Raw genomic sequence first — 25,066 nt, 5'->3', positions numbered from 1 at the left:
TGGGGACATTTGCAATGTCCTCCCAGGATGCCGGGCTCACAGAGGGACATGGGGCCTGGGTGGGCAGCACTGAGAGTCCCAGGATGGAGCCTGGGGATGCTACTCAGGGGCGTTCCTACCCCTGATCAGTTCTGCCTAGGTGTCTATTAATGCCATTCTTGGCTCAACCCTCAGTCTTACACAAACTGGGTCCTTAGCTTGACCCCCAACTTGCCGCAGCCAGGATCACACACTGAGTGTGATCAGTGCTGGCCTCAGATCTCCCTCCCCCTGGCTGGTTCTGGTACTGTCCTCTCGGTTACGCAGATGATTCTCATCAAACCACTGCCAAGCAGAGAGCAGCTCTCCACGTTCTTTATCTGAGCAGACGCTGCTTTGTAGCAGGAAACACAGAGCAAAGCAATTTGATCCAGTTTCCGCAGGAAGGTGATGGTTCAACCACTGGTCACCAAGGGGCCAAAGTGGGCTGTGGAAACTTCCTGTCTTCTGGGGAACCAGTGGGAGTCCCGCATGTGAAGGAAATGGACAGCCCAGCACTGGGCCACGTGCTGAGGTGGTGCTCCAAGGAATGGTTATGACTGAGTATCCGGTGAATATTTATTGAAAGCCCAGCAGGCACTAGGTGGGATGGGGGAAGGGAACACAGAGAGAATCAATGTGATTCCCGTCCTCCAGGGCTGGCCAGGTGGTGGGGAAGATCACCAGGCGTTCACAGTGGGTACAGAGATGTGAGGCCCACAGGGAGTGTATCCTATCAGATATGCCTGGTGAGGTCACCTTCAGTGCCCTCCCAGTCTTAAAATACGGGCTTCTCCAAGGCTGGGATGAATAAGAGCCGTGTGTCACCCTGCAACAGAGGTGGGGAGGAGAAGACTCCCAAATAAGGGCCATCAGAACCATTGCCTGGGTCTCTCTGTCCCCTCTCTGCCACCCACACTCACCCTAGACTTTGAAGACATATTCTTGGAAGGCTGACTTCAGTGAAGAGCGTCTCCTGAATCTTTTCTCAAACACTGAAAGCCGTGGTCACCAAATCCAAGCTTCTTGTTCTTGTTGTTTGATCCTTAAGTTGTGTTGACTCTTTGTAATCCCATGGACTGGAGCCCACCAGGCTCCTCTGTCCATGACATTTTCCAGGCAAGAATACTGGAATGGGTTGCCATTTCCTTCTCTGGGAGATCTTCCCAACCCAGACATTGAACTCGCGTCTCCTGCATTGGCAGGTGGGTCCTTTACCACTGCTCCAACAGGCTCAGTTTTCCGACTGAAGCTAGTTTTCCAACTCTCCTCTCTGGCCCGGCAGTTGCAGAAGCAAAGCATTCCCTAGTGTCCAAGATGAGTAGCCGGATAACTGTCCAGCCAGCCAGTGGTGCTCTGAGAACAACTCTCAAGGTCAGGAGCCCATCTGCCCCCGCTGGCCACCCTTACTGGGGTGCTGGGTGGCAGCAGGCTGGATGCACTTGGAGGTTTCTTCTGTTTCAGCAGCTGATTCAGGCCTGGCCTGGAGCCCCCTCCAGCTTCCTGCTGACTGCCATGGCTGCTGCACCTTGGGATCCCTTCCGTTTGTGAGGGCCCTGGGAGTGGAAGGCACCCCAGCCCCACTGCCTCTGAGTCCAGAGAGAAAGCTCTCTGACCAGTGGACAATGGGGACATGGAGGAAGCTGGCTGGTCTGCTGCCAAGGCCCCTGATGTGGAAGGAAGTTGGGGTTCAGACTCCAGGCTGGCCCCAGGCAGAGGCCCTGAGGCTCTTGGTCGGTGGGCACCAGGGCGTGGTCCTGTGGAGAGCACACACCTGAGCTCCCCAGCACCAGGCCCCAGGAGTGATGCTGGGTGACACTAGCCCCTGGACCTCTAAAGGCTCAAGTGTCATCGAGACGTGCTAGCCTAGGCCATTCAGCTTCAACAGGCCTGAATCTCACTGCCTGTGCCCCCAGCTCCCACCTTCATTATTTTGGGAACCGCCCCCCGCCCCAACTCCCCTGACTGCCTGGTCTTCACCATCTAGGTTGGAGGCTCCTGAATCAAAACTTCAAGCCTGAGCTCTATAAGTTTAATCCAAGAAAATAATCAAATGACTATGTAAAGACCCATACGCAAAAATGTTTGTTGTAGTGTTATTGGTAAGAGCGATGTATCAAAAATGCACTAAATTTCCATTATTAAGGCACTGGTTAAATAAGCTGTGGGGCTTTCCCTGGTGGCTCAGATGGTGAAGAATCTGCCTGTAATGTGGGAGACCCCGGTTTGATCCCTGCGTCAGAAAGATGTGCTGGAGAAGGGAATGGCTGCCCACTCCAGTTCTCTTGCCTGGAGAATCCCATGGACAGAGAAGCCTGGCGGGCTACAATCCATGGGGTCACAAAGAGTTGGACACGACTGAGCGACTAACACACATGCAAGTAAACTTTACAGCTTATTATAGCCATACGATATGAAGCCTTTACAAATGCTAGAGGGGCTTGCCAGGTGGTCCAGTGGTTGGAACTCCATGTTCCCAATGCAGGGGGTGCAGGTTTGATCCGTGGTCAGGGAACTAGAATCCCACATGCCTCAGGGCGTGGCCCCCCAAAAAAGATGTTATAGAATTGTATTTAGTGGCTTGGAAAGGTACCTGGGACAGACTGTGAAGTCGACATAATGAGTTACCAAGTAGTACACACCATGTGACCTCATCTGTGTGTGTACATGTGTGTGTGTACCCTCTATGTAAAGGAAAACAGCCAGGAAAGGGACACTGAAATGGTTATTTCTCAGGACTATGCTTATAAATAATTTATATAATTTTAGGTGCTATCTTTAAAAATATTTTTACAATGAGCAAATACTATAATATTGTTTATTTTAATATTAACAATATCAATAACATTTTAATGACACTTAATACTATTTTAATAATAAGAGAAAGTTAAATTATAAAGGAAGAATTACAATTTTTGAGGAGCTTAAGGGTCACGTAGCTTCTAGCTGCCCCCAGACCCAAATTCCTACAGGGCCAGAGCCCCAAGTGAGTGATCAAGAGTACCAGTCACACTTGTGCATTGATTCCAGAAGGGTGGGGCCCCCGAGGGCTGAGCTTGGCTCTGGGTACCAGTGAATCTCAGGTCTGTGGTAAAAATCGCATGAACAATATGGCAAGAGGACCAGCTACATCTATTATACCTCACTTCCCCGAAGTAATCACTGTCAGAGAAAAGTCTTTCTGACTTTTAGGTGAGCTGACCTACCTTGCACCGTCCGTCTCTGGCAAGCTCAGGATTCGTCCCCAGGATGCAAAATCCTCGATAGCCACCAACACTTAGCACAACGTGAGCATCACCAGGAGGCCAGGCTGTCTAAAAAGAGACAAGAGAAGAGTGAGGGTGCGGTGGGGAAAAGATAGCATCTTTTTTGAAAAGCTCTTTTTGGAATTCCAGCATCTTAGGTGGTCCCCACCCTAAATGGGAGCTTGTCCCTACCTTGGATTTTCTGGTGTGGATGACCACGCACAGGCCATGCCCAAACTCTGCCCTGGCCACCAAGATAAGAGGGTCTGAGTGGGTAGCAGAGAACCCCACGGGGCAGATACGAGATCTCAGTTCCCCACTCCCCAATGCACAAAGCTCTAATCCCCACAGCAAAGCCATAATCACTCAATAACAATGAGAATCACGGTGTTCCTTTCCATCTAATCCAAACCAAGAAATTCCAGAGATGGGAAAAAATAAAAAATATACATCTTTAATTTAATGCTGAAAAGAGAACAGGACACAGACTTGAGAATCACCAAAACATATCATTACTTTTAGACAATAGACTAGAAGACCTTGAGGACGCAAACGATGGGTTCCCGGAAGGAAGGTTTTTATGAAATATATAGATTAATACCTCATAGAAAGAGACTATCTATTAAGGGGAGGCAGGGTTATTCCTAGTTTCCCCTTTCACATATAATATATGTGAATACCATCTTCACGACAGGCAACATCACCCTCCACTGCAATAAATGCACAAACTGTCATTACTAGGGATCAATATATTTTTCTAAATTGAATATATCATTATCAATTGATTTTCCCTTTTCCTCTTAGCACTCCAGAGTCCTGGCTAGCTGGGCAAAGCTTTAATGTGATATGAAGGATGTGGACAGGTAAATAAGTTATTGTAAACTAATTTCATCTTACGATGCGCTTCGCTCCAATGACACAATGGGTCTTTCTCTGAGCCTCTCACCTTAAGCTTTTTCAGCTGCTGTGGACAGACATGTGGGCCATATTGAATAGCCACTTTAAAGCTGAAAGTGGCAAAAATAGTATTTTTTCTAAGGATAGTGTGTTCCCTTTATGATTAAGAAATAACCTCTGTAGGGAAGCAAAGTAAGCCAAGGTCACCATTAAACTCTGACATGGAGCCAAAGTCGTGAACACATTTCCTCTACCAAGCTTCCGTGAAGCTCACGGTTAAATCGAACACTTTGGCCACAAAGTATCGACAGTACTGGTGACAACAAACGATCGATGTATTTCTGGGAAAGATCGTTGGCAGATATGTGTTGGGGAAGAGAGAGGACTAGGGGACAGCGGTCAGTCCATTTTAAGATCCTTGAGGATCTCATTCATTTATTTACCCATTCATTCATTCGGTACATAATGGAGTCCCTGTTATGCGTCAGGCAGTGTCTAGGCACTAGGAATACAAAGAAACAGAAGAAAAAAATCCTGCCCTCCTGGAGCTCATCTTCTAGTGGATGGAAACACAGAATAAGCAATAAGCTTAAGAAATAAGTACAAATTGTACAGTAAATTAGAAGGCAGTCAGGACTATCTGTTAGAGAAGAAGTGGAGCAAGAGATGAGTGCAGGGTGTGGTACAGATTAGAGAGGGTGGTTGGGGCAACAGGCCCCGTGAGAGTATGACATTTGAGCATGCTGGAAAGTGACGCAGGTATGGGCCGTGCAGGTGTCCAGGGAAGGGGAGTATTCAGAGCAGAGGAAGAATCAGTGACTCGTGTTCCTGGATCTGCAAGGACCCTCTGCTGTGGCTGGACATGGGACAGCCACATAGGACATTAAGCTGGAAAGGTGAGAATTCAGTTTGTGTGGGGCCTTGCAGGCCACTGGAAGAGTGGGGGCCTTTTAGTTGCTAAGTTGTGTCTGACTCTTGCGACCCCATGGACTGTAACCTGCCAGGCTCTTCTGTCCATGGGATTTCCTAGGCAAGAATACCGGAACAGGTTGCCACTTTCTTCTGCAGAGGATCTTCCCCACCCAAGGATCGAAGTCACATCTCCTGCATTGGAGAGCAGGAGCCACTGCTGAGCCACTGTAAAGCCTACTAACTAACTGAAAGCCCAAGACGCTGGCCACAAAGCTTTAGAAAGAGCTCTCACTCTCGAGACAAACTCTTGGTTGCCAATGTCAGGTTTATTGGCTTCCCTTTTCTCCATCTTAGACGGCTCGACTCTCTGGGCTGTGCCAGATGGATATGGCAGACAGGAGCTGAGGGGCAGTTCAGGGGGTGAGCCAGCAGGGCTGTCTACACTGTTCTGTGACAATGGCCTCTTCCTTCCTCCTTTGTGGTCCCCAGAGGCCAACTTGTAGAGGAGATAACTGAAATAAAGTTCTGAACAAAAATAAACCACATGCAGAGTGGAGTTCTCTGGCACTGTTCCCTAATGTGCTTCTGAAAAGATCCTAGCGCGAGCTGACGTTAGACATCACAGGCTGTGCTGGGTATCTTCTGTCCGCTCCTCCAGGTCAGCTCCCCGTCCATTTCTGTGTCGTGGGAGGCTCACCCAGTCAGCATGGAGAGTACCTCTCCAGCTCTGGGACCCTGGGACTTCCAGTTATGTTCAGCCAATGCAGACACCAGCAGGAGACCCGGGGTTGGGGTGGCCTGGGTGTTTATTTGCCCTCTCTCCTTCTTCCTTGCAGAGTCTTCATGAGATGGCTGGGACCTTCTGCTGAAGGTCATGGCTGGTGGCTGGTGTTGAGGAGGACACAGCTCTCTCTGCCTTCCAGTAACAGCTCCCTCCCCTTGCCCTGATTATGAGCCCTGGGGTACTGCCCTGTTTTATGCTCTCTTCCCACTGTGTTTACACCTTTGTGAATAGCCCTTTCATTGAACTCTCTTCAGATTACACATTTGGATGTGTCTGTTTTCTGTCAAGACCCTAATGAATACATTCTCAGAGACAGTTAGAAGCAAGACTGTGGAAATCAGACATCTGAATTAGAATTCTAACATGGCCCTTAGTTTTGTGACACTGACTAAATCAGTTAATTTCTATGAACTCTCATTTCTCTTTATTAATGTATCAGAGAAACTGGTACATAATTATCATCCACAGCAAAAGCATCAGCATCTCACTATTGCCATCACCTGCTCACAGTCCCAGGGCAAGTCACACCTCCGTCATGACACCTCTGCCCACCCTGACCAGAGGCCCCTCCCTTGAGGGGTTTCTAGCTGTTCTCGGCTCATATTTAGCATTAGTTGATGTCTCAGTAATTTCATCTCTTAACTCTTCTAGCTCTTCTTTCTCCCACCCAACCACTAATTCTTGCATCCTGAGCATCCTGAGAACAGACATTATCTTAATGTCTGAATCTCTGGCCCACAGCACCCATCACATGGGGGTATGTATAGACCCTTCATTATGCACTATGTTTTCTTCTTAGAAAGCCTGTAAGTTCCATCCATCTACCTAAACATATTCTACTCTAATGAGATGCATGGTACTTAAAATGATTTTTAAATAAATGACTAGAAACCGATTTCTAGTAACAATATAATTCCCAAGATAACACTGTAAAATCTTCAGTTTCCAAAGATCATGGCCTGGGGAAATGAATCTCAGGAAAGAAACTAGGAATTCCAGGGAAGCAGGTATGAGTTTTCATCCCTGAGGGAGATGAAGGTTCAACCTCTGGACTTGACTTCTGACCTCTCTGGTCAAACCAACCTTTTCTCTCCCACTAATCTCATCCTCAAAGGACAGCTTCCAGGCCTATGGAAAAGAAAATTTAAAAAGCCAAAGGATGAGGGACTTTTTTAACTTAAGTTTTAAAAATAAGTAATAAGTCAATGTCTGTGAAATTGGTCTTAAGTCCTTCACCTTCTCAAGGCTCTTGCTGCTGCTGCTAAGTCACTTCAATCATTTCTGACTCTGTGCACTCCACCAGGGTCCCCCGTCCCTGGGATTCTTCAGGCAAGATCGCTGGAGTGGGTTGCCATTTCCTTCTCCAATGCATGAAAGTGAAAAGTGAAAGTGAAGTCGCTCAGTCACGTCCGACTCTTTGCAACCCCATGGACTGCAGCCTACCAGGCTCCTCCACCCGTGGGATTTCCCAGGCAAGAGTACTGGCGTGGGTTGCCATTGCCTTCTCCGCTCAAGGCCCTTATGAGATGCTGATTGAGTTTGACAGAGCATAAAGGCCAATATAAAACCAAGACCCATGGATGGGCTGTTTGGGTTACATAACTGTCTAAATGCTGGGAGATCCTCAAAATTAAACTCAGAGATATTTTTGAGACCCATTCTAACTCTAAGTCTATAAATAAAGATGGTTTCTGACATGAACCAAATTGATAGCCAAGAGAATAATAAACAAAGGCCCCAGGATTTCATTTTTACTTCCCTATAAAAGATACCAATTTTTTAAGGGGAGAGAAGCTGCCTTAAGAGAGGAGAAACCAATTAGGGAGGCTCCCATTTGATACAGGATCAGAGAGCAGCTCTGCCTGGGTCTTGACCATGCTATCCAATTACAACTCCAGTGTCCAGGCAGCTCACCACCCCTCAGCCAACTGGGAAATGAGGATTCTTCCTTAGAAGGAAAAGAGCAAAGTAACTGGAGGCTGTAAACTAGAGCAAGAAAACCAGCTCCCACACCCACCCTCCCATCAGTCCTGGAGAAGGACCCTTGGGCACCCCTGGCACAGGCTTGGATGGCGGTTCTGAATGTATCCTGCAAGGGGAACACTCATTCACATTCTCCTGCATTTGAGAAGAGGGAAAAATAGGCCATCCATTAATAATATCAACCATGGCTCACCAAAGCTTGCAGGCGTGTTGCCAATCTCCTAATAAACACTCTCTCTGAGTGTTTATCTATCAGGTTCTCGACAGTTTATGGACCGGGGTCTGGAAGGCACTGCTTTTTCAAGGAGAGAATTAAGATGCAAAGATGTAGCACAATGTGGAGGCTTCTTGTTGCCATTAAGGGCCAGAATTGGCCACTGATGAGACCCATTACATATTCCCCACGATGGGGATGTATTGCCTGGCGAGTTACTCTGTGGGCACATATTCTTCAAAGAAAGACAGGATCTTCAGAGGCCATGACTCCTCACCGAAGCATAATAACAATATTTTCATAACATTTGACATTTACAATGTCTAGCTGTTCACAGTTTATCGTGTACATTTTAATAAGCTTATGAATACGTTACTATTAGTATTCCCATTTTATAGATGAGGAAGCTGAGGCTCATGGAAAATAAGAATCCTCTAAAGTCACATAGCAAGTGGAAGCGGGAGGGAGCTAGAACTAGAGCTCTAGGTTTGTCCTCCCACCCTACGTCTTTGTTCTGAATTTCAGCCCACTTGTTCCTTGGACCCCAGTCAATGAGGAGCCTAGAGTTGTTTTGTGTTTTCTCTGAAGTCATCACCCTGGGCTGAAAAAAGCACAGGTGTCAATGGACATCACATTCCAATCAGGTCCTGGTGAGCCCAAACCAACCCCATGACCCAACTGGTCTCTCCCCCGATCCCTGTTGCCAGCTTGTCAGCCAATGCCGGATGCTTCGAGGTGGTCAGGTTCCCAAGTGACCCCCCTCACCTTGCACAGACCCTTCCCACAGCAGAGAGATCACAGACGCGTCCCCTCCTCCGCCCCCAACCCCAGTCAATAGGAAGGTAGCTCATCCAGATTCTTGCTACTATTAACTCAGAGTTTCTCAACCTTTTTCATTGTCAGTCTCCCCCATCCCAAGAGGAAATTTAAATTCTTTCCTATGAGAGAAATTCCATTCTGAAGAGGCGGATGCTGTTGGGCAGAGTGGAGTTTGGTAGCTCACAGCCACTGCACGGAGGTTTCCTTGCAGCTTCCACTCCAGCAGTCAGTCCCCCCCAGCCCACCTGATAGTGCACCGTCCCCCACACTCGGTGCTACCAGACCCTCATCTCAGGGCCTGGCACCGCCACTTGCCCTGTCACTGCTCAGAACAGTTCTCTCCAGTCTCCATCATGGCTACCTGGGGTGAGGCCTTCCCTTCTCACACCTGGATCATAGCCACAGCACCCCCTCTTACCCCCCACAACATGGCTCTGCTGCTGCCAGAGGGACTGTGCTCAACCCCAAACAGGTCACATTCCTCCCCGGCCAGCAGCCCTCCATGGCAGGGGCCCTGGAGAACCCAGGCCAGTCTGGACTCTTCCCAGTGTCCTGCCGTGTCCAGCCTCATGTCCTTGATGGCATCAGCTCTCCTCCACCACTGTGACCAGACCTACACCTGCTCCTCCTTCCTGGCCCTCCTCCTCCTGCCTTCATTCACCCTTTCTGCTGAAAACTCCTCTGCAGTAGGTCTTTTGCACTCTTGAAGAACAGACCCTCCTGGAGTGAATTACTGGGAATGTTAGATAAGAACTCGGTGTCACCAATGGAGGCTTCTCAGCAGCCCCTCTTCTGTCCCGCTTGGCTGGTTTGAGCAAGGAGAATGGGGAGATGGGGAAAAGGGGGTGCCCAGGCACTGGCTGGGTTTGAAGTCTTGCTACAACAGGGCTCGCCAGAAACCCAGACTGAAACGATTCAGTAAAAGAAAGTTGCAAATCAACTGCTCCCACACGAACTACTTTCTTGTTGCATGGCCGACCCGCTTCAACTAACTAGGACTCCCTGAGTCAGCGCCACCACTTAGAGTCCTGCACAAGTTAACAGAGGTCTTCCTGTGCCTGGATCCAGGGCCAGGATGACCGTGCAGTTCCGGAGGGCTGCGGAGAGAAGGGCAGAGACGCCAGCAAACCTGTTCCACCGACTGGCCCGCGGCGGCAGGAAGCTGCGGCCAGAATGTGTGGCACCTGGCACGTAGTAGATGCTCAGTAAGGCTCTGCTGAAGGAGGGAGAATGCCTCCAAGACTCCACTCATTTTCTACAATTTCACTTCGAACATCTGGACGTTCACACCACAGCTTCATGATTGGAATACAAACCAGTTTGAGAAAAAAAATCAGACGTGGCTTCCAGATTTCGCTCTTATAAACCAGGCCTGCATCCTCCCTTTAAATTGCAATAATTCTTTCCCAGATGTTGCTTCTCCTTCAGACCCATAAATTGAAGCTTTTCATGATGACGCTTCACATTTGCCTGGTGCCATGGGCTTGGTGGAGTGTTTTCTGCATCTTCTCTCCCTCATTAGACGGCCACGCAGACCCCATGGGAGGCAGGGCAGGGGCTGGCATCCTAATTCAGAGACAGGAGGGCCAGCTGCTGGTGTTGCTGAGCTGGATTGCGGTGCGAATGGGTGCTTCCCTCCTTCTTGGTGCTGAGGGATGGGGTTCTCTCCTCTCCAGCTCTGTCCAGGTGGCTAGGTGGGTGGATCAACTGTGGAGGCTCCACCTGTGTGACCCTGCTGCCCACTGAGAACTCTGACCCAAATGTGAACAAGGCTCTTCCTTTGGTTCCCCCTGCACTCCCGCGGCCAGGCTGTAACATTTGAACAAGACTTATCTCGACTCTTGGGGAGTAAAACAGAATTATAGGCCAGGAGGGGGTTGAGAGTAGGGGAAAGAGGAAGTAGAATTCGGCCTCCCAAGCTGTTTTCCAGGAGGGTCCATCCTGGCTATGTGGGGCAACCCCCATCTTAGGACCAACCACACTGGAATTCACACCGAAGGAAGAACCCACCTCAAGTCTGGACACTCAGTAGAGCCCAGAGAGACTGGGATTTCCCCCTTCCCTCCCACCTTCTCTGTTCCAGTTTCTTCTCTGAGGCTTGTCCCTTTCATGGTGGTAGACTCTGGGGCTGGCTGCTTCAATGCTTCAAGGGAGCCTTTGACCTGTGTTCAAGGCACTCAAGTCACCACCACATCAGCTCTCTGTCAGGCCCACAGCTGTACGTGTCGGGGGGTGGAGACAGCATGAGAACAGGACACAACGGCCAAGGAAGCTCACGGGTCCAGCGTCTGCTCACTGCCAGGGTCTGGACTGAGCCTGTCCTGGCCGACACCACGGCTGCAGGGTCGAGGTCACTCAGCATCCGCTGACCCTTTGGGTCTTGGCCTCTTGACAGCTTTAGAGAGAAGGGATGGGGAAAAGCAGCTCCACAGAGTAAGACAAGGTGAGCTTTCAGACTCGGTGGGTTTTGATTTCCTGGTGGAGTTGCAGAGAGGTTCTGGAGCCCCTTCTCCCGGGACCGAACCCCGCAGCCTCACTCATAGCCTATAAGGCACAATCCAAGCCTCACCTTGGATTTTCATCTTAGGCCCTGACACACCTGGTTCAGGGTTGGCTCAGCCTGTGGGGTGGTCGAAAGCATGGGATATTTATAGTCTGAGAGATCTGGGTCCAAATCTCTAATTAGACCTGCTTCTAAATGGCAGACTGTCCACCCTACTCCCACCCTCTGACCCAATCTCCTCCCTGTCCAGAGGGGATGACATTATTGGACATCTGTGGTTGTTCTGAGAGTTAAATATTTGGGTGTAAGGAAGGCACTTGGCATAGCCCATGGCACAGATTAACTGGTGGCTCTAACATTGTTATTACCATGCCTGCCAACTAAAGCACAGACTAGGTATGGCTGGAACACCTACCTCACCCAGGGGGAGGTGGTGCATTTCTTCCCATCACCTCTCCGCGGAGGTGAGCACGCAGAGGACAAATGGATGGGAAGGGATCTTCCTTAGGAGCTAGTGGATCAATGGGCTGACCACCTATGTAGTTTTCCTGGGTGTATCTGATGCCGGTCAGCTCCCACTTCCCGCTCCCTTCACTGCATCTCCCTGAATTTCCTCCAGGAGGACACTTTCAGCCCTTACCAGCCCCTCATCCTCCTCCCCAGCAACTACTAGACGCCAAGCCTGAGGACAGATGCCTTCATGACTTCAACCCCTACTTGTTCCACTTCTTCTCTGAATCTAAGCCTTAGGGCCAGTGGCTGAAAACCCCTTCCCAGCCCCAAGTGGATCTGAGAGGCGTCACTTCCTCACCGAGCAGAAAGTGATTTTATTTGAGTAGACCTGAGCCTTGTTTCTCTACTCTCAGAGAGGAAAAAAAAAAAAATTGTGAAAGAAAAGTCTTTGGAGATTACAGTACTTTTTATCCAGTTATGATGAGTTATCCATTTAAAAATAAACCACAGACAGGCAAGTTTCTCCATACCCAGGCAGAAAGCAGTCATTACCAGGAATTTCTCTAAGTTCTCTGCTTTTCTTGGCCAATATAGAAACAGCCTAGGAACGAAAATAGAAGTAGAAGCTAATTCTGTTTTCCTGGTCTCTACCAAAGTGTGACGGCAAGTGGCTTGATCGCACCAGAGGTTCACGTTCCATCTGAAAAACGAGGAACCATGGCTCACCACACGCATGGCACTTCTGCAACCTATGAGTCCGGCCAGAGCCCACAGCCATTAGTACAAATGCACCAAATCGCTGGGCCACAGCCTGGCACGGCTTGATGTCCAGATATGGGCAGGAAACCAAAGCTAAGAGCTGGTGTGTGACAAGCTGAAGGTTTCACAGCTGATTAGCAGGAGAGCTGGGGAAACAACGTTGGCTTGTAAACTCCCTGGCCGCTGCTCTTTTTTTCCCCACCCAGTCATCTCTCCACAGTTTAACTGTAACTGAAGCTGCCAGGAAAGTCCCCTAGAAAGGTTAAACAGCTTATCCCAACCCAGTCTTCCTTCCTGCAGAAAGTCCCCCACCCCTGTCCTTGCTCTCCAGCGAGCAATAAATCAAACATTCCCCGCTGCATTAGTTTTCAAGCTTGATGTTTCTAAATCCAAAGACATCTATAAATAACACATACTCATTTATATGTACATTTAAAAGATAAAAAAAAATGTAACAAAGATACCTGTAGATTCTTCTGAATACTAATGGGCTACTTAAAACACAGTGGAAGCAAATGGCTGAGGAGCACAGGTAACCTCATACCTGAATTTCCCTCCACCTCATCTCGGGCCTGTACCCAACTGGGGAGCCTCTGTTCTGAGCCCACTCCATTCTCTACTTTTCTCCCACGGTCACATTTAGCCATCTGCTGCTTCTATTATATGTGGGACTGTGTTTTTTTTTTCCCCCTCTTCAGTTTTATACGAAACATTTAGCAATGAAGTAGCAAATAAAAATACTACATATCATCTAGAATTCATAGGAAATTGTGGTTGGCTTTAATGCATCTAAAGGTTGATAAAAAGAAACACATAGATGCTTCTTAAGACTTGTTTATATTTTATTCCACATTACACACATCTCACTCCATTGAGAAAATTTAGAAATTGATGTGGTTCTCTCTGTCACAAGCTGACATGGCAAGGATTACCGCGTCTAGGGAACACTTTTCCCTTGGAACACAGCACACTCGCCTTTGCAATTACCCCAGCAGACAGAAATGGTGCAAATAATCCATCAGGGCTCACGTCAGTCTTTGGAAGGAAAGGTTTCTGTACTTTTTTCCCCTAAAAGGTACACTCTTAGTGTTGTCTGGCTACCCCATCTTCTGCCCTGCTGGGCACCTCTGGTCTTCACTCCTGACTGAGGATGTGACTGGAGCACCACCACCTCTCGGACAGACGCTCAGGTCAGCAAGGAGCTGGCAGACTCGGTGTCTACTCCATCACTCGCCCATGTGCAGAAACAGGGGAGGTCCCAGGGCTGCAGACGGTGAGGGCTAAGTTAACTCTGCTGGTGAGGCTGAAGGCGGTCAGAGGAGGGAGAATTCCTGGGGTACAGGAAGCTCCTTGCCAAGCATGCCTAAAAGATCAACCTGAAGACATTCAGAAGGACAAGCATCTTAGTTTGAGTTCCCCTCCAAAGTGGCCCTTGAAACAGCAATTTGGATGTGAGTAGGGTTGTTTTTCTTTAAGTTGATCCAAGGAATCACCATGAGGAAGTGGGAATGTGAGGTAGGAGATGGGGAAAAGTCAATTGAGGAAGCATCAACCAGTTTCCGCCTGGGCAGTTGGGGCTCATTCCTACTGAGGATGCTCCAAGAGGCTGGGGAGAACCCATCTCAAAGTTGTCCTCCCAAGAGACATAGGAGGAAGCTGCAGTGTTTATTCATCATCTCCCACCTCTCATTGGCTGACAAGTGCTTTTTTTAAAAAAATTAATTTATTTTAATTGGAGGCTAATTTACAGTATTGTGTGGGTTTTGCCATACATCAACATGAATCAGCCACGGGTACACATGTGTCCCCCATCCTGAGCCCCCCTCCCACCTTCCTCCCCACCCCATCCCTCAGGGTTGTCCCAGCGCACCGGCTTTGAGTGCCCTGTTTCATTCATCAAACCCGGACTGGTGATCTTTTCCACATATGGTAATACACATGTTTCAATGCTATTCTCTCAAATCATCCCACCCTTGCCATCTCCCACAGAGTCCAAAAGTCTGTTCTTTATATCTATGTCTCTTTTGCTGTCTCACATATAGGGTCACTGTTACCATCTTTCTAAATTCCATACGTATGCATTAATATACTGTATTGGTATTTTTCTTTCTGACTTACTTCACCTTGTGTAATAGGCTCCAGTTTCATCCACCTCATTAGAATGGATTCAAATGCATTCTTTTTAATAGCTGAGTGATATTGACAAATGCTTTTGAGACATCACTCCCCAAAGACTTACAGCCTGCCCCATGAATGGGCTGGGCACCCCCACACAGAGAGAGGCAGGAAGCAGGAACTGTCAACAGGTGATCCCCAGGGTGGGGAATGCGCTGGGCACCAACAACCTCTCTTAGGGCAAGTAAGCGGGAGTGCTCGTCAGCTCCCGAGGGCTGCAGGTGACTGCAGCCCCAGCACCTTGCCTTGGGCCCTGGAACTTCCCCTTCTGAGTGAGAGGGAGACACACATTGCTCGCCACCATAGGAGACCTTGAGTTTGCTCATCCCCACAGCCCATGCCCTGTCAAATGTGTTTGTAATGGGATCATCTGCTATCTGTCGGCTGCGCAGCAACCATGTATGAAAAATAGCATCGAGGAGCAAATTAAGCGATCTGTCTGCAAGCAGCCTGTTTAGACAAGGAAAGGCTGCCGTTGACAAATCTATTAAAATTATACATAAATTATCTAAGAGCACATAGATTCATGCTCAGAATGAGGACATCGATTATGGGCATTTAAAATACAACCTGGATGAAATCATCTTGTCTCACTTGAATGGGGTAATAATAATTAAGAGAAGAGGGAGAAATAAATTATATCCATCACTTTCCTGATTAAAAAGAAAAGTTCAGAATTTTCATTTTTCAGGAGGATGATGCTTTGAAACATGAAGATTCTGGGTGCTGCCAGTTTAAAGGACAGAGGGCTCCAGCGAGGCATCTGTGTGCTCAGTCACGCAGTCGTGTCTGACTCGGTGTGACCCCCATGGACTGTAGCCCGCCAGGCTCCTCAGTCCGTGGAATTTTTCAGGCAAGAATACTGGAGTGGGTTGCCATTTCCTCCTCCAGGGGATCTTCCCAGCCCAGGGATTGAACCTGTGTCTCCTGCATTGGCAGGCAGATTCTTTACCACTGAGTCATTGGGGAAGCCCGAGAGGGCTCTGGGTGCTCTCCAAACAGGAAGGGGGAGGGTTAGGGGGCCTAAGTGTGCCTCTCTTGGGAACTAGAACCCAGACAAGGCTTTGAGGCAAGTGGTTTACTTGGAGAGTGAGGCCAGAAAGCTCAGGCCGGTGAGTGGGGAACGGAGGCAGGTAAGTGAAGGAAGCCAACAGAGGTTGCCCAAGATAAGCAGGATGCCACTGGGGGCACCTGGGCCAGTGTCCCCGGGGACCTCTGGGAGGAAGGAGAAGGACACGTTTTAGAGTTACCCCACCCAGGGTATGAGGAGGCTGGAGCTTCTGCCGCCAGCTCCCAGTTCTCATCGGCTGAGAGCTCTCATCAGCGAATTCACTCCCAGGCACTTCAGGTCTGTCCCTCAAGGCCAGCAAAGGCTCAGGGGGCAGCAGGCTAGGAGGACTCTGGGAAAATAAGCCTCCAACATGTGCAAACATACTGTGCTGGAAACTCATAACCTCTGATTACTTGGATGGAATTCAATTTGCCACTTTCAAAAGTCTAACAAAAACAGACCCCCCCACTTTCATGTAATCACTGAATAATATTATAATCATTCTGCATGGAAATTGCATTATTTCCCTGATGGAAGCCTAGGCTTTGAACCTCTCAGGGCTTCACCCACTACATTACTTTTCAGAATATGAAGTAGCAGGTTCCAATTATCTGAAAAAAAAAAAAAAGTTTAAAACAGTCACAGCACAATACATGGTGTGATCCAGATGGAGAGAATATACATTCTCTAGGACAGGCAACTTGATTAGTGCCTGTGACTGTTAAACACATTTCAGGTAATATACTGATAATGGACATTAATAGTAGCAATAGTGCTGAAGTACTGGAATATAATGATTTCTGATTATATTACTGTTTCCTTTTGTGGAGCACAGTGCATATTTCCAAATGACTCTATGTTCATTAAACCACACAAAAGCCCAGCGGCAGGTTGGCAGAAGGGGTTTGCAGTTACTGGTGTTTAGGAAGTGGGGAAAGGTGGTGGCCAGAGCTCTTGGTGGGGCCCAGTGGACTCAGCACCATTTTCTGTGCTCTGGATTCATTGCACGTGTCCACCTATGTGGACAGACATTAACTACTGAATAGCCAGTAAAGAAATGCTCCTGTGTGCAATGTAATAAGCTGATGGGTGTTAGAGGAGAATTGAGAAGTTAAAACTTTTTGTCTACACCCAAATATATGGCCGTTGTTCCCTTGAATCTCCCCTTAACCCTCAGAAAAAAGGGTAAGTCATAATGGAATAGAGTATAAAAATAATATGTACAGTGACTTTGTTGTACAGCAGAAATTAACACAACATTGTAAATCAACTGTACTTCAATAAAAGGGTATTATATATTAAATTATTAAATATTATAAATTCAATATATTACTGAATTTAATTCAACATATGTATTAAATATATTAATATATACAAATTTTGTTTATATAAATTTATAAATACATATTTATTTAAATATATTTATTATATAAAATTTATTTATATATAATAAATTTATCAAAATTTATTTAATATAAATAAATTGTATTTACATATATTTATATAAATATATATATTTAATAATATATTAAATATATTAAATTCAATATATCCAATATCCAATTTGATGGATTCTGTATCAGTAAAAAGTCTCATCTCTCAGATGTACTCTCCCACCTGATTTAGTTAACAGAGATGTGGTAATTACTCTTGGGATTATGATTTCATAATTTTAGTGTTTGGAGGTTGTTGTAAACAACACTTTTAAAAGTCACTTTAAACAGAAACCCAACAATGGTTAATTGCTGCAAGAGATCATGAATAGTCACCTATAAGGCAAATGAAAAAGAAAAAAGCAACCTGCCTCAACTTATGGGAATTGGGACCTGTGACTTGGATAAAATTTTGAAGGAAGGCATAATCCACTGATTCTAAAAGTGCTGTCTTGAAAATGTAGATGGAAGTGAGGCTCATGAGCTCTGTAAAACTGTCAGAGGACTTGAGAAGCTGCTCTAGGCTAGGGATAAAAAAATACGCTGGGAACAAAAGACACTCTGCAGTGAGAACTGCACCTGACAGGTTTGGAGAATGACTCATCTAATAAAAGGGGGAGAAAGTAGTATTTAAAAATTAACAGTTTACTTATTTTGTGATTTTAAAGATGTGTAACTAAAGTAATTAATTACATATTATAAGTAAACAGTTTGTTGTTTCATTTATACTGTATTCCAAAAATATCCATATATTCAGGTCGACTAAAATTTTTTTTGGAGCCCTTTTATTTGGGAATGTGGGGAACTGTGTTACATTTGGGTGCAAAGTTAGTTTCCTTAGCACCATAGGTGTATAGTTGTCCTACTGGCAAAGCCTTGGTTTACTCTACAACCCAAACCCACTTAGACACACGAGCAGGTCTTTACTGCAACTGCCCTTTCATTGGGTAGGAAATCTGAAGCCTAGAGAATTTTCTGTCCTACCACAGAATCCTTAAAGGAAGAAGTGAAACAGAAGGAAGCCTGAAAATAAGAACATGGCTTTTTAAAAAATGAACTTTGTTGATTTATAAGATTGCGTAAGTTTCAGGTGTATAATAAAATGATTCAGTGATATATATTTTCAGATTTTTCATTACAGGTTTTTACAAGATGTTGAATATAGTTCCTTGTGCTATACAGTAAATCTTTGTGGCTTGTCTAATTTATATGTAATAGTGTATATCTGTTCACCCTATGCTCTTAATTTATCCCTCTTCTCCCTCTCCTTTGGTAACCATAAGTTTGTTTTCTATGTCTATGAATCTGTTTCCGTTTTGTAAATAGTAGTATTTTTTAGATTCCACATGTAAGTGATACTGTAAACATTTGCCTTTCTCTGCCTGACTTACTTTACTCAGTATGAAATCTCTAGGTCTATCCATGTTGCTGCAAATGGCAAAATTTCATTCTTTTTATGGCTGAATAGTATTCCATTGTGTTTAATGGAATATACATAACTATACATACACATATATACATACAGACCCACACTCACACCCACACACACATACACACGCACGTACACACACACACACACACACACACACACACACACACACATATATAAACCACATCTTTATCCATTCATCTGCTGATGGATACTTAGGTTTCTTCCAAATCTTGGCTGTTGTAAATAACGCTGCTTTGAACATTGGGGTGCATGTATCTTATTGAATTAGAGTTTTTGTTTTTTCCAGATACATGCCCAGGAGTAAGATTGTTGGGTCATATGTGGCTCTATTTTTAACTTTTTAAGGAACCTCCATACTGTTTTCCATAGTGGTTGAGCCAGTTTAACACTCCCACCAACAGTGCAGAATATGGCTTCTCGCATGAACACGCCAGGTGACAGCGGACGGCCTAGGCTTTGCATGTGTCAGCTGGGGATAATTTGGGGCTGTGAACTCTCTGGTCAGAGCCAACCTCAAGAATCCCCTGGTAGTGGGTTATTTCTCTACACTGACCCCTGCCTACTCTTCTGTTGGGTATTCCTTCTGGATCCCAGACTAGTTTGCTTTTCTTCAGCCCTGCCAGAATGCTGCCATTGTTTTAAAAAAGTGAAGACACTTTTATCGAAAAGTGTATGTAAACATGAAAATCCATCTCCAGTCTTCTTTCCAGATGGGGAAATGCCCTGCTGAAAGGTGCCAGGCGGGAGTGCTCTGGTCCCACCTCTGTCTGGGGAGCACTCCCTGCCCCCTGGTTGGCAAATCCAGCCTCCAGCTCTTTCTCTCTGTCAGTCCTGGGCCAGGGGCCGTTACATTAGATCATCCCTCCTAGTGAGAGGGGGAGCCTGGTGGGCTTCCGTCTATGGGGTCACACAGAGTTGGACACGACTAAAGTGACTTAGCAGCAGCAGCAGTGGGAGGAGGAAAAGGAAAGGAAAGTGAAGTCACGCAGTCGTGTCCGACTCTTTGTGACCCCATGGATGGTAGCCTACCAGGTTTCTTCGTCCATGGCATTTTCCAGGCAAGGGAACTGGAGTGGGTTGCCATTCCTTCTCCAGGGGGATCTTTCTGATCCAGCGATTGAACCTGGGTCTCCTGCATTGCAGGCCAGCGCTTTACCGTCTGAGTCACCAGGGAAGCCCAGATAATGCGAGGAGGAGCCACTGTAATTAAAACCCAGGAAAGCAAGATCTGTGCTGGCTAATGATGTGGCTTTGGGTCCTGAGACGTACTTTAAATTTTATAAGTCATGCAAACCCGCTTTCCCCCTCCTTACCCCCAGCAAAAATAGAGGAGAAAAGGTGCATCTGATAGTGAGGCAGGGTGTCCTAACAGTGAAGCTACATGAGGTCAATGGGGTCCACGTAGAGGTCTCAGGCAGCAAAGAGTGAATACGATTTCCCAGAAGCAAGTGTTTCTCTTTCCATGGGGGCATCTCAGCCACAAAGTCGCTAAAAAATTAACAGCTCCATGAGAACTCCTATTCAGGAAGAATTAAACTGGCTACCTTGATTCCACACTCCTCAAAGCTGCAGGTGTGGGACTTTGGGAGCAGCTGCAGGGAGAGCTGGAACATACGAGTTATGAATTGAGACCCCGTGGATGCTCCAGTCTGGTCCGGGAGCCCAGACCCAAAGCAGAAGGTGGGAGAAACCGCAGGCTGGCTCAGGCTTGTGCACAAGCTCAGTCTCAGTCAAGGACTGCCTCCCCATTCATCAGCATTTTGACCTTCTGCCTCAGTCTCCTCAGCTGTATAATTGGCACACAAGGACCTACCCATAGGGCTACTGGGAGATTAAATGAAGCATTCAAGAAAGTACTCAGAAGCCTACTGACACACAGTAGGTTCTTAATAAATATTAGTGCTTATTGCTTGCTCTTGTCTGTCCCCCCAAATGATCTTCCTAAGACCCAAATCTGGTTTTCTCTCATTGAAAACCCTTTAGAGGCTTCCTACTGAATAGACAAAAATGCCAAAATACTCGGTAAGGTATTTGTGGCCTCAGCCCTACTCCAGTGACTTTAGCCTTTCTGGCCATGGTGGCCCCATACTGCGTTACTAGAAGTTTCCAAGCAGGAACCTTGCCCCCTCATGTCTGTCCCTCATCTCCTGCCTGGCCAGTTCCATGGTGGTGCCTACATACCTGTCCTCTGAGCTCCTGCAGTTACCATTTACTGAGGTGCTTTTTGCTTTATTCACATTTTGGGCTGGATACTAATTTTGGGGATGGGGGACTGTCCTGTGCACTAGAGGATATTTAGCAGCATCCTTGGCCCCGCCCACCAGGTGCTGGTAGCATTCCTAGATTCCTTCTCACATGCCCACCCCAAGTTATGACAACAAAATATATCTCCAGACATTGCCCAGTGTTCCTCAGGCAAGGGAAGGGATACAATTATCCCTGGTTGATAACCACTGCATGAAACTATAAGTCCCTTGAACACACAGATCCTAACTTACTCATCTTTCTATCAGTGGACCTTGTCCCATACTTGACAGATAGTAAGTGCTCAACAAATGCCTGTGGAAAAGCAAAGAAGGAAATAAAATGAATTTGGTGCTCATGACATAGTAAATATCTCCACCAAGGATGAGATGAGAATGTTGGCTCAAATAATGAATCAACAAATGAAACAGATACAAGTTTGGTTAGTGACTAAGTACACAGAGGGTGTGTTGAACCAATAAATCCATCTCATCATTTAACATCTTATAAAAAAAAATTCAGCTTCCCACCTCCATCCCCTTCTGGATTCTCCTCTACCTGTCCTGCTCAGCTTCCTTGCATTCCAGTGAAAATTCTTCAGGGGTTTCCTGGGCCTCCTGTCTAGTAGCTCACCTCCCATTCCTTCTTCAGCTCGCTCCTCAGCCCATCACTGCCCCTCAAGTTCTCCTATTAAGGTCACCAACGATATGTGTTTGCGGGCTGAGTCACTTCAATTGTGTCTGACTTTCTGCAAACCTATGGGCCACAGCTCGCCAGGCTCCTCTGTCCATGGGCTTCTCCAGGCAAGAATACTGGAGTGGGTTGCCATACCCTCCTGCAGAGGATCTTCCTTGACCCAGGGATCAAACCTGTGTCTCTTATGTCTCCTGCACCGGCAGGCAGGTTCTTTCCTAGAACCACCAGGGAAGCCCCCACCAGTATATACTACTTGTGCTGAATGCAATAGAAGGTTTCTACTTTTCATCCTGTTTGCCACCCCAGAAGACTTCCATGCTGATGATCATTCCTTAAAAGCAGGGATGACAATCGTGATATAAACTACTGGGATGGCACGGGCACTGGCCACGTGGATGCACTGACCAGTCAGAATAGTCTCTGCGCATCAGTGGTCAGTGTGTACAAGCTGAACATAAACCTTTAACACTGCCTTCCCAGTCTCATACGTTCCCCCCCACTCCCTTGGTTGCTGTTTCATTCTATTTTGCAGGAACACCTCTCTCTCTGGCTATTAAATATCAGAGTTCCTTGAGGATTTTCTCTAGGCTCTCTTCCTTTTTTTTTTTTTTAACTCTATTCCTTTCCCCACATGATCCATGCTCAGGGCATTTCTTACCTTCCATATGCTGATGGCTCCTGAAAACACATGGTCTCAGCCCCTACCTTTCCTCTGCCTCCCAGATCTGTCCATCTCACTGCTTGTCCACCGCCTCTAATCTGATGTCTCAAAGGCAGCTCAACGTGCCACACCTCTTCCTCTGACCCAAACAAGGCAAAGCATCAGGGACTTTCCCAGGGCTGCGGTAGACAGACAGCACCGCTAACCATCGAATGGATAAACCTGACACCTAGGAGCCTCTCCCTCCGTCGCCACCCCATCAACACTCCTTCTGAAATCTTTATCTCCATCCAACTCTCTTTACCTCCATAGCTGCTTCCCTCTCTTGCAACAGTCCTCGCTTGCTTTTCTCCGATGCAGCCGAGAGACTTTTCTCAAAATGCACATCTGATCCTCTTCCTCCCCTGCTTTAAGCCTCCCCGCTCCAGGCTGTGCCTGGACTGGTGACTACTTTCCATCCTGCCTCATCCCCCTGCTCCTGGTCCTCTGGTATGCTCCTGCACACTGGCCATGGTTCAGTTTCCAGAATATTCCACACTCCTGCCACAGGGCCCTTCCATGCACTGTTTCCTCTCTCTTCACCTGTTAATGCTGATTCAGAGCCCAAGTCAAGTATCAGCTCCCAAGGGAAGCCTGCCTTGACCTGAGGCTGTATCACCCTCCTATTTATAGAGAGGGTCTCTCTTCTTTCAAGTACCTGGGTTCATACTGATAATTTATGCTTATAATTATAGAGTTAACGCCTGTCTTCCTTGCCTAGAGTGTAAGCTCCATACAGACAGAGCCCATGTCTACTTTTTTTACCTCTGTGTTTCCAGTCCAGGGTGGAGAGCTAACTGTGCTCTCTGGGCCAAATCCAGGCCGGTGCCTGTCCATGAAGTTTTACCGGAACAAAGCTACACCCATGCACTTGTGTATTGTCTGTGGCTGCTTCTGCTGCAGAAGAGGTGAGTACAACCGAGACAACATGGCCCTCCAAGCTCAAGTATTTTTGCCGTTATTGTTTAGTCGCTCAGTCGTGTCTGACTCTGCAACTCCATGGACTGTAGCCAGCCAGGCTTCTCTGTCCCTGGGATTTCCCAGGCAAGAATACTGGAGTGGGTTGCCATTTCCTTCTCCAGAGGATCTTCCTAACCCAGGGATGAAACCCACATCTCCTGAGTTTTCTTAATTGGCAGGCGGATTCTTTACCACTGAGTCACCTGGGAATCCCCCAAATATTTAATCTATAGAAAAAGCCTGTACTCACTTTGGCAGCACATAAATTAAAACTGGAACAATACGGAGTAGACTGGCATGGCCCCTGCACAAGGATGACACACAAATACGTGAAGTGTTCCATACTTCAAAAGGAAAAGAAAAAGGCTGCCATCCCCTGCCCTAGGCTGGAGCACTAGTGTCTAACAGAAAGCAGAAATTCCAAACAAATTCGCTAAGTGGAGCGTAAACGGGCAAGGAATAAATGAGTTTCTAATAGGTGCCTTGCTGTCTGCTCAGTGGCTCAAATGAGCCCTCTCTAGGACAGCGCTGGCCGCTGCAGGCCTGCATGAGAATACTGGGGGCTGTTACCGACGTGCCGACCCCTACTCTTCTGCCCAGGAGTGGGGCTCCTTGAGTTTTCTTTGGGTTCCCAGCCAACAGGTCACCACGGGTAAGGAAAGGGTCTTTGATCTGATGATGGGGGCCCCTGCTCCTGGCTGCTTCTGAGCCAGGGGAACTCTCCCTGGCCATCCCATACCTGCCTGACCCTGTCACAATCCTGTGACAGCCCTAAAGAAGGAAGAGGGAATTTCAGAGTGCCTCCCCTGGCCACCCCCCAACTTTAGGGACACTGTGGGGACTCCATGAGAAGTCTCAACTACACAGTGGGGTCTTAGGTGGGGAAGGAGCCCAGAAGCCCAAAACCCCTAACATGATAGACCCAAGGACAGACCTGGTCACCCCTGGCTGTTCCTCCTGCCACCTTGCCAAGGCCTCCAGGAGACTGCAGCTTCCGTCCAGAATAAGATTACCTTCCCTACTCCAGCCCCCGGAGACCTGGCCATTTCTCATTCAGAGCTCACTTTGAGTTCAGCCTTTCATCCAACATTATCCTATACTGCTCACTGCATTTGCATGAGGGCCCTTCCTTCCTCTCTACCCTGCGCCATCGCAGAGGAGGGGTGCTTTACCCTCTCCCATCTCTGTCACCACCCCTCCCAACTCCAACCCCTGGGTCAGGAACGCATAGCACAAAGCACACAGGGTCTTGCAAACACCTAAGAAAGGCAGAAGGGCCTCAGAACACTCTGGATCCCAGCTGCACCACCCATGACACCTGAGATGCTGATGGCCACCGCCCAGCTCCCTCCCGCCCAGGCCTGCTTCTTGTGTGTCTTGCATGACCTAGAGTGACCGTGCCTCCTGCCTCCCACCTCCCTCCATCCAATGCTGACTCAGCTGGGCCCTGTCAGCACATTTCAGACCAGCCGAGGTGCCTCCAGAGGCCAGCCTGGAGGTTCCTGGACTCCATGCAGGCTTCTTCAGGTGCTGCCATCCCAGTGGGGGTTGACTCCAGAATTTTAATACTCATAAATAAGATGTAGAAAATTCCCAAAGCAGAGAAAAAGCTGCATCCAGGCTGAAGCGTTAAATGTGGCAGGAACAGAAGACGCGATGTGAGCATTTACACCCAAGCACAAGTAGCCAGCAACCCGCAGAGCTGGCGTGGGAGAACGTTTCCGGCTCTTCACTCGTGGGTGCTAGACGCAGGCACCACGTGGTTCT

At 47.5% G+C, this 25,066-nt stretch overlaps 1 protein-coding gene and 1 non-coding gene across 2 annotated transcripts in view; one reads left to right on the top strand and one right to left on the bottom strand.

The window, feature by feature from the left end:
* The window catches only part of KLHL29 (kelch like family member 29), a 332,575-nt gene that overhangs the window by 236,018 nt on the left and 71,491 nt on the right, over positions 1–25,066 (bottom strand). Inside the window, exon 2 of the mRNA XM_069582659.1 lies at positions 3,225–3,332. The gene's annotated coding sequence lies outside the window, so the exon portion shown is untranslated. The remainder of the gene's footprint in view (positions 1–3,224; positions 3,333–25,066) is intronic.
* Positions 23,542–23,648, top strand: LOC138438408 (U6 spliceosomal RNA). Its single transcript, XR_011256344.1, has one exon. It is a non-coding gene; the product is annotated as a U6 spliceosomal RNA (small nuclear RNA).

This window comes from Ovis canadensis, chromosome 3 (assembly GCF_042477335.2).
Source record: "Ovis canadensis isolate MfBH-ARS-UI-01 breed Bighorn chromosome 3, ARS-UI_OviCan_v2, whole genome shotgun sequence".
Taxonomy (NCBI): Eukaryota; Metazoa; Chordata; class Mammalia; order Artiodactyla; family Bovidae; genus Ovis; species Ovis canadensis.
Note: the sequence above shows the minus strand (reverse complement) of the source record. Positions and strands in the feature narration are given on the sequence as shown.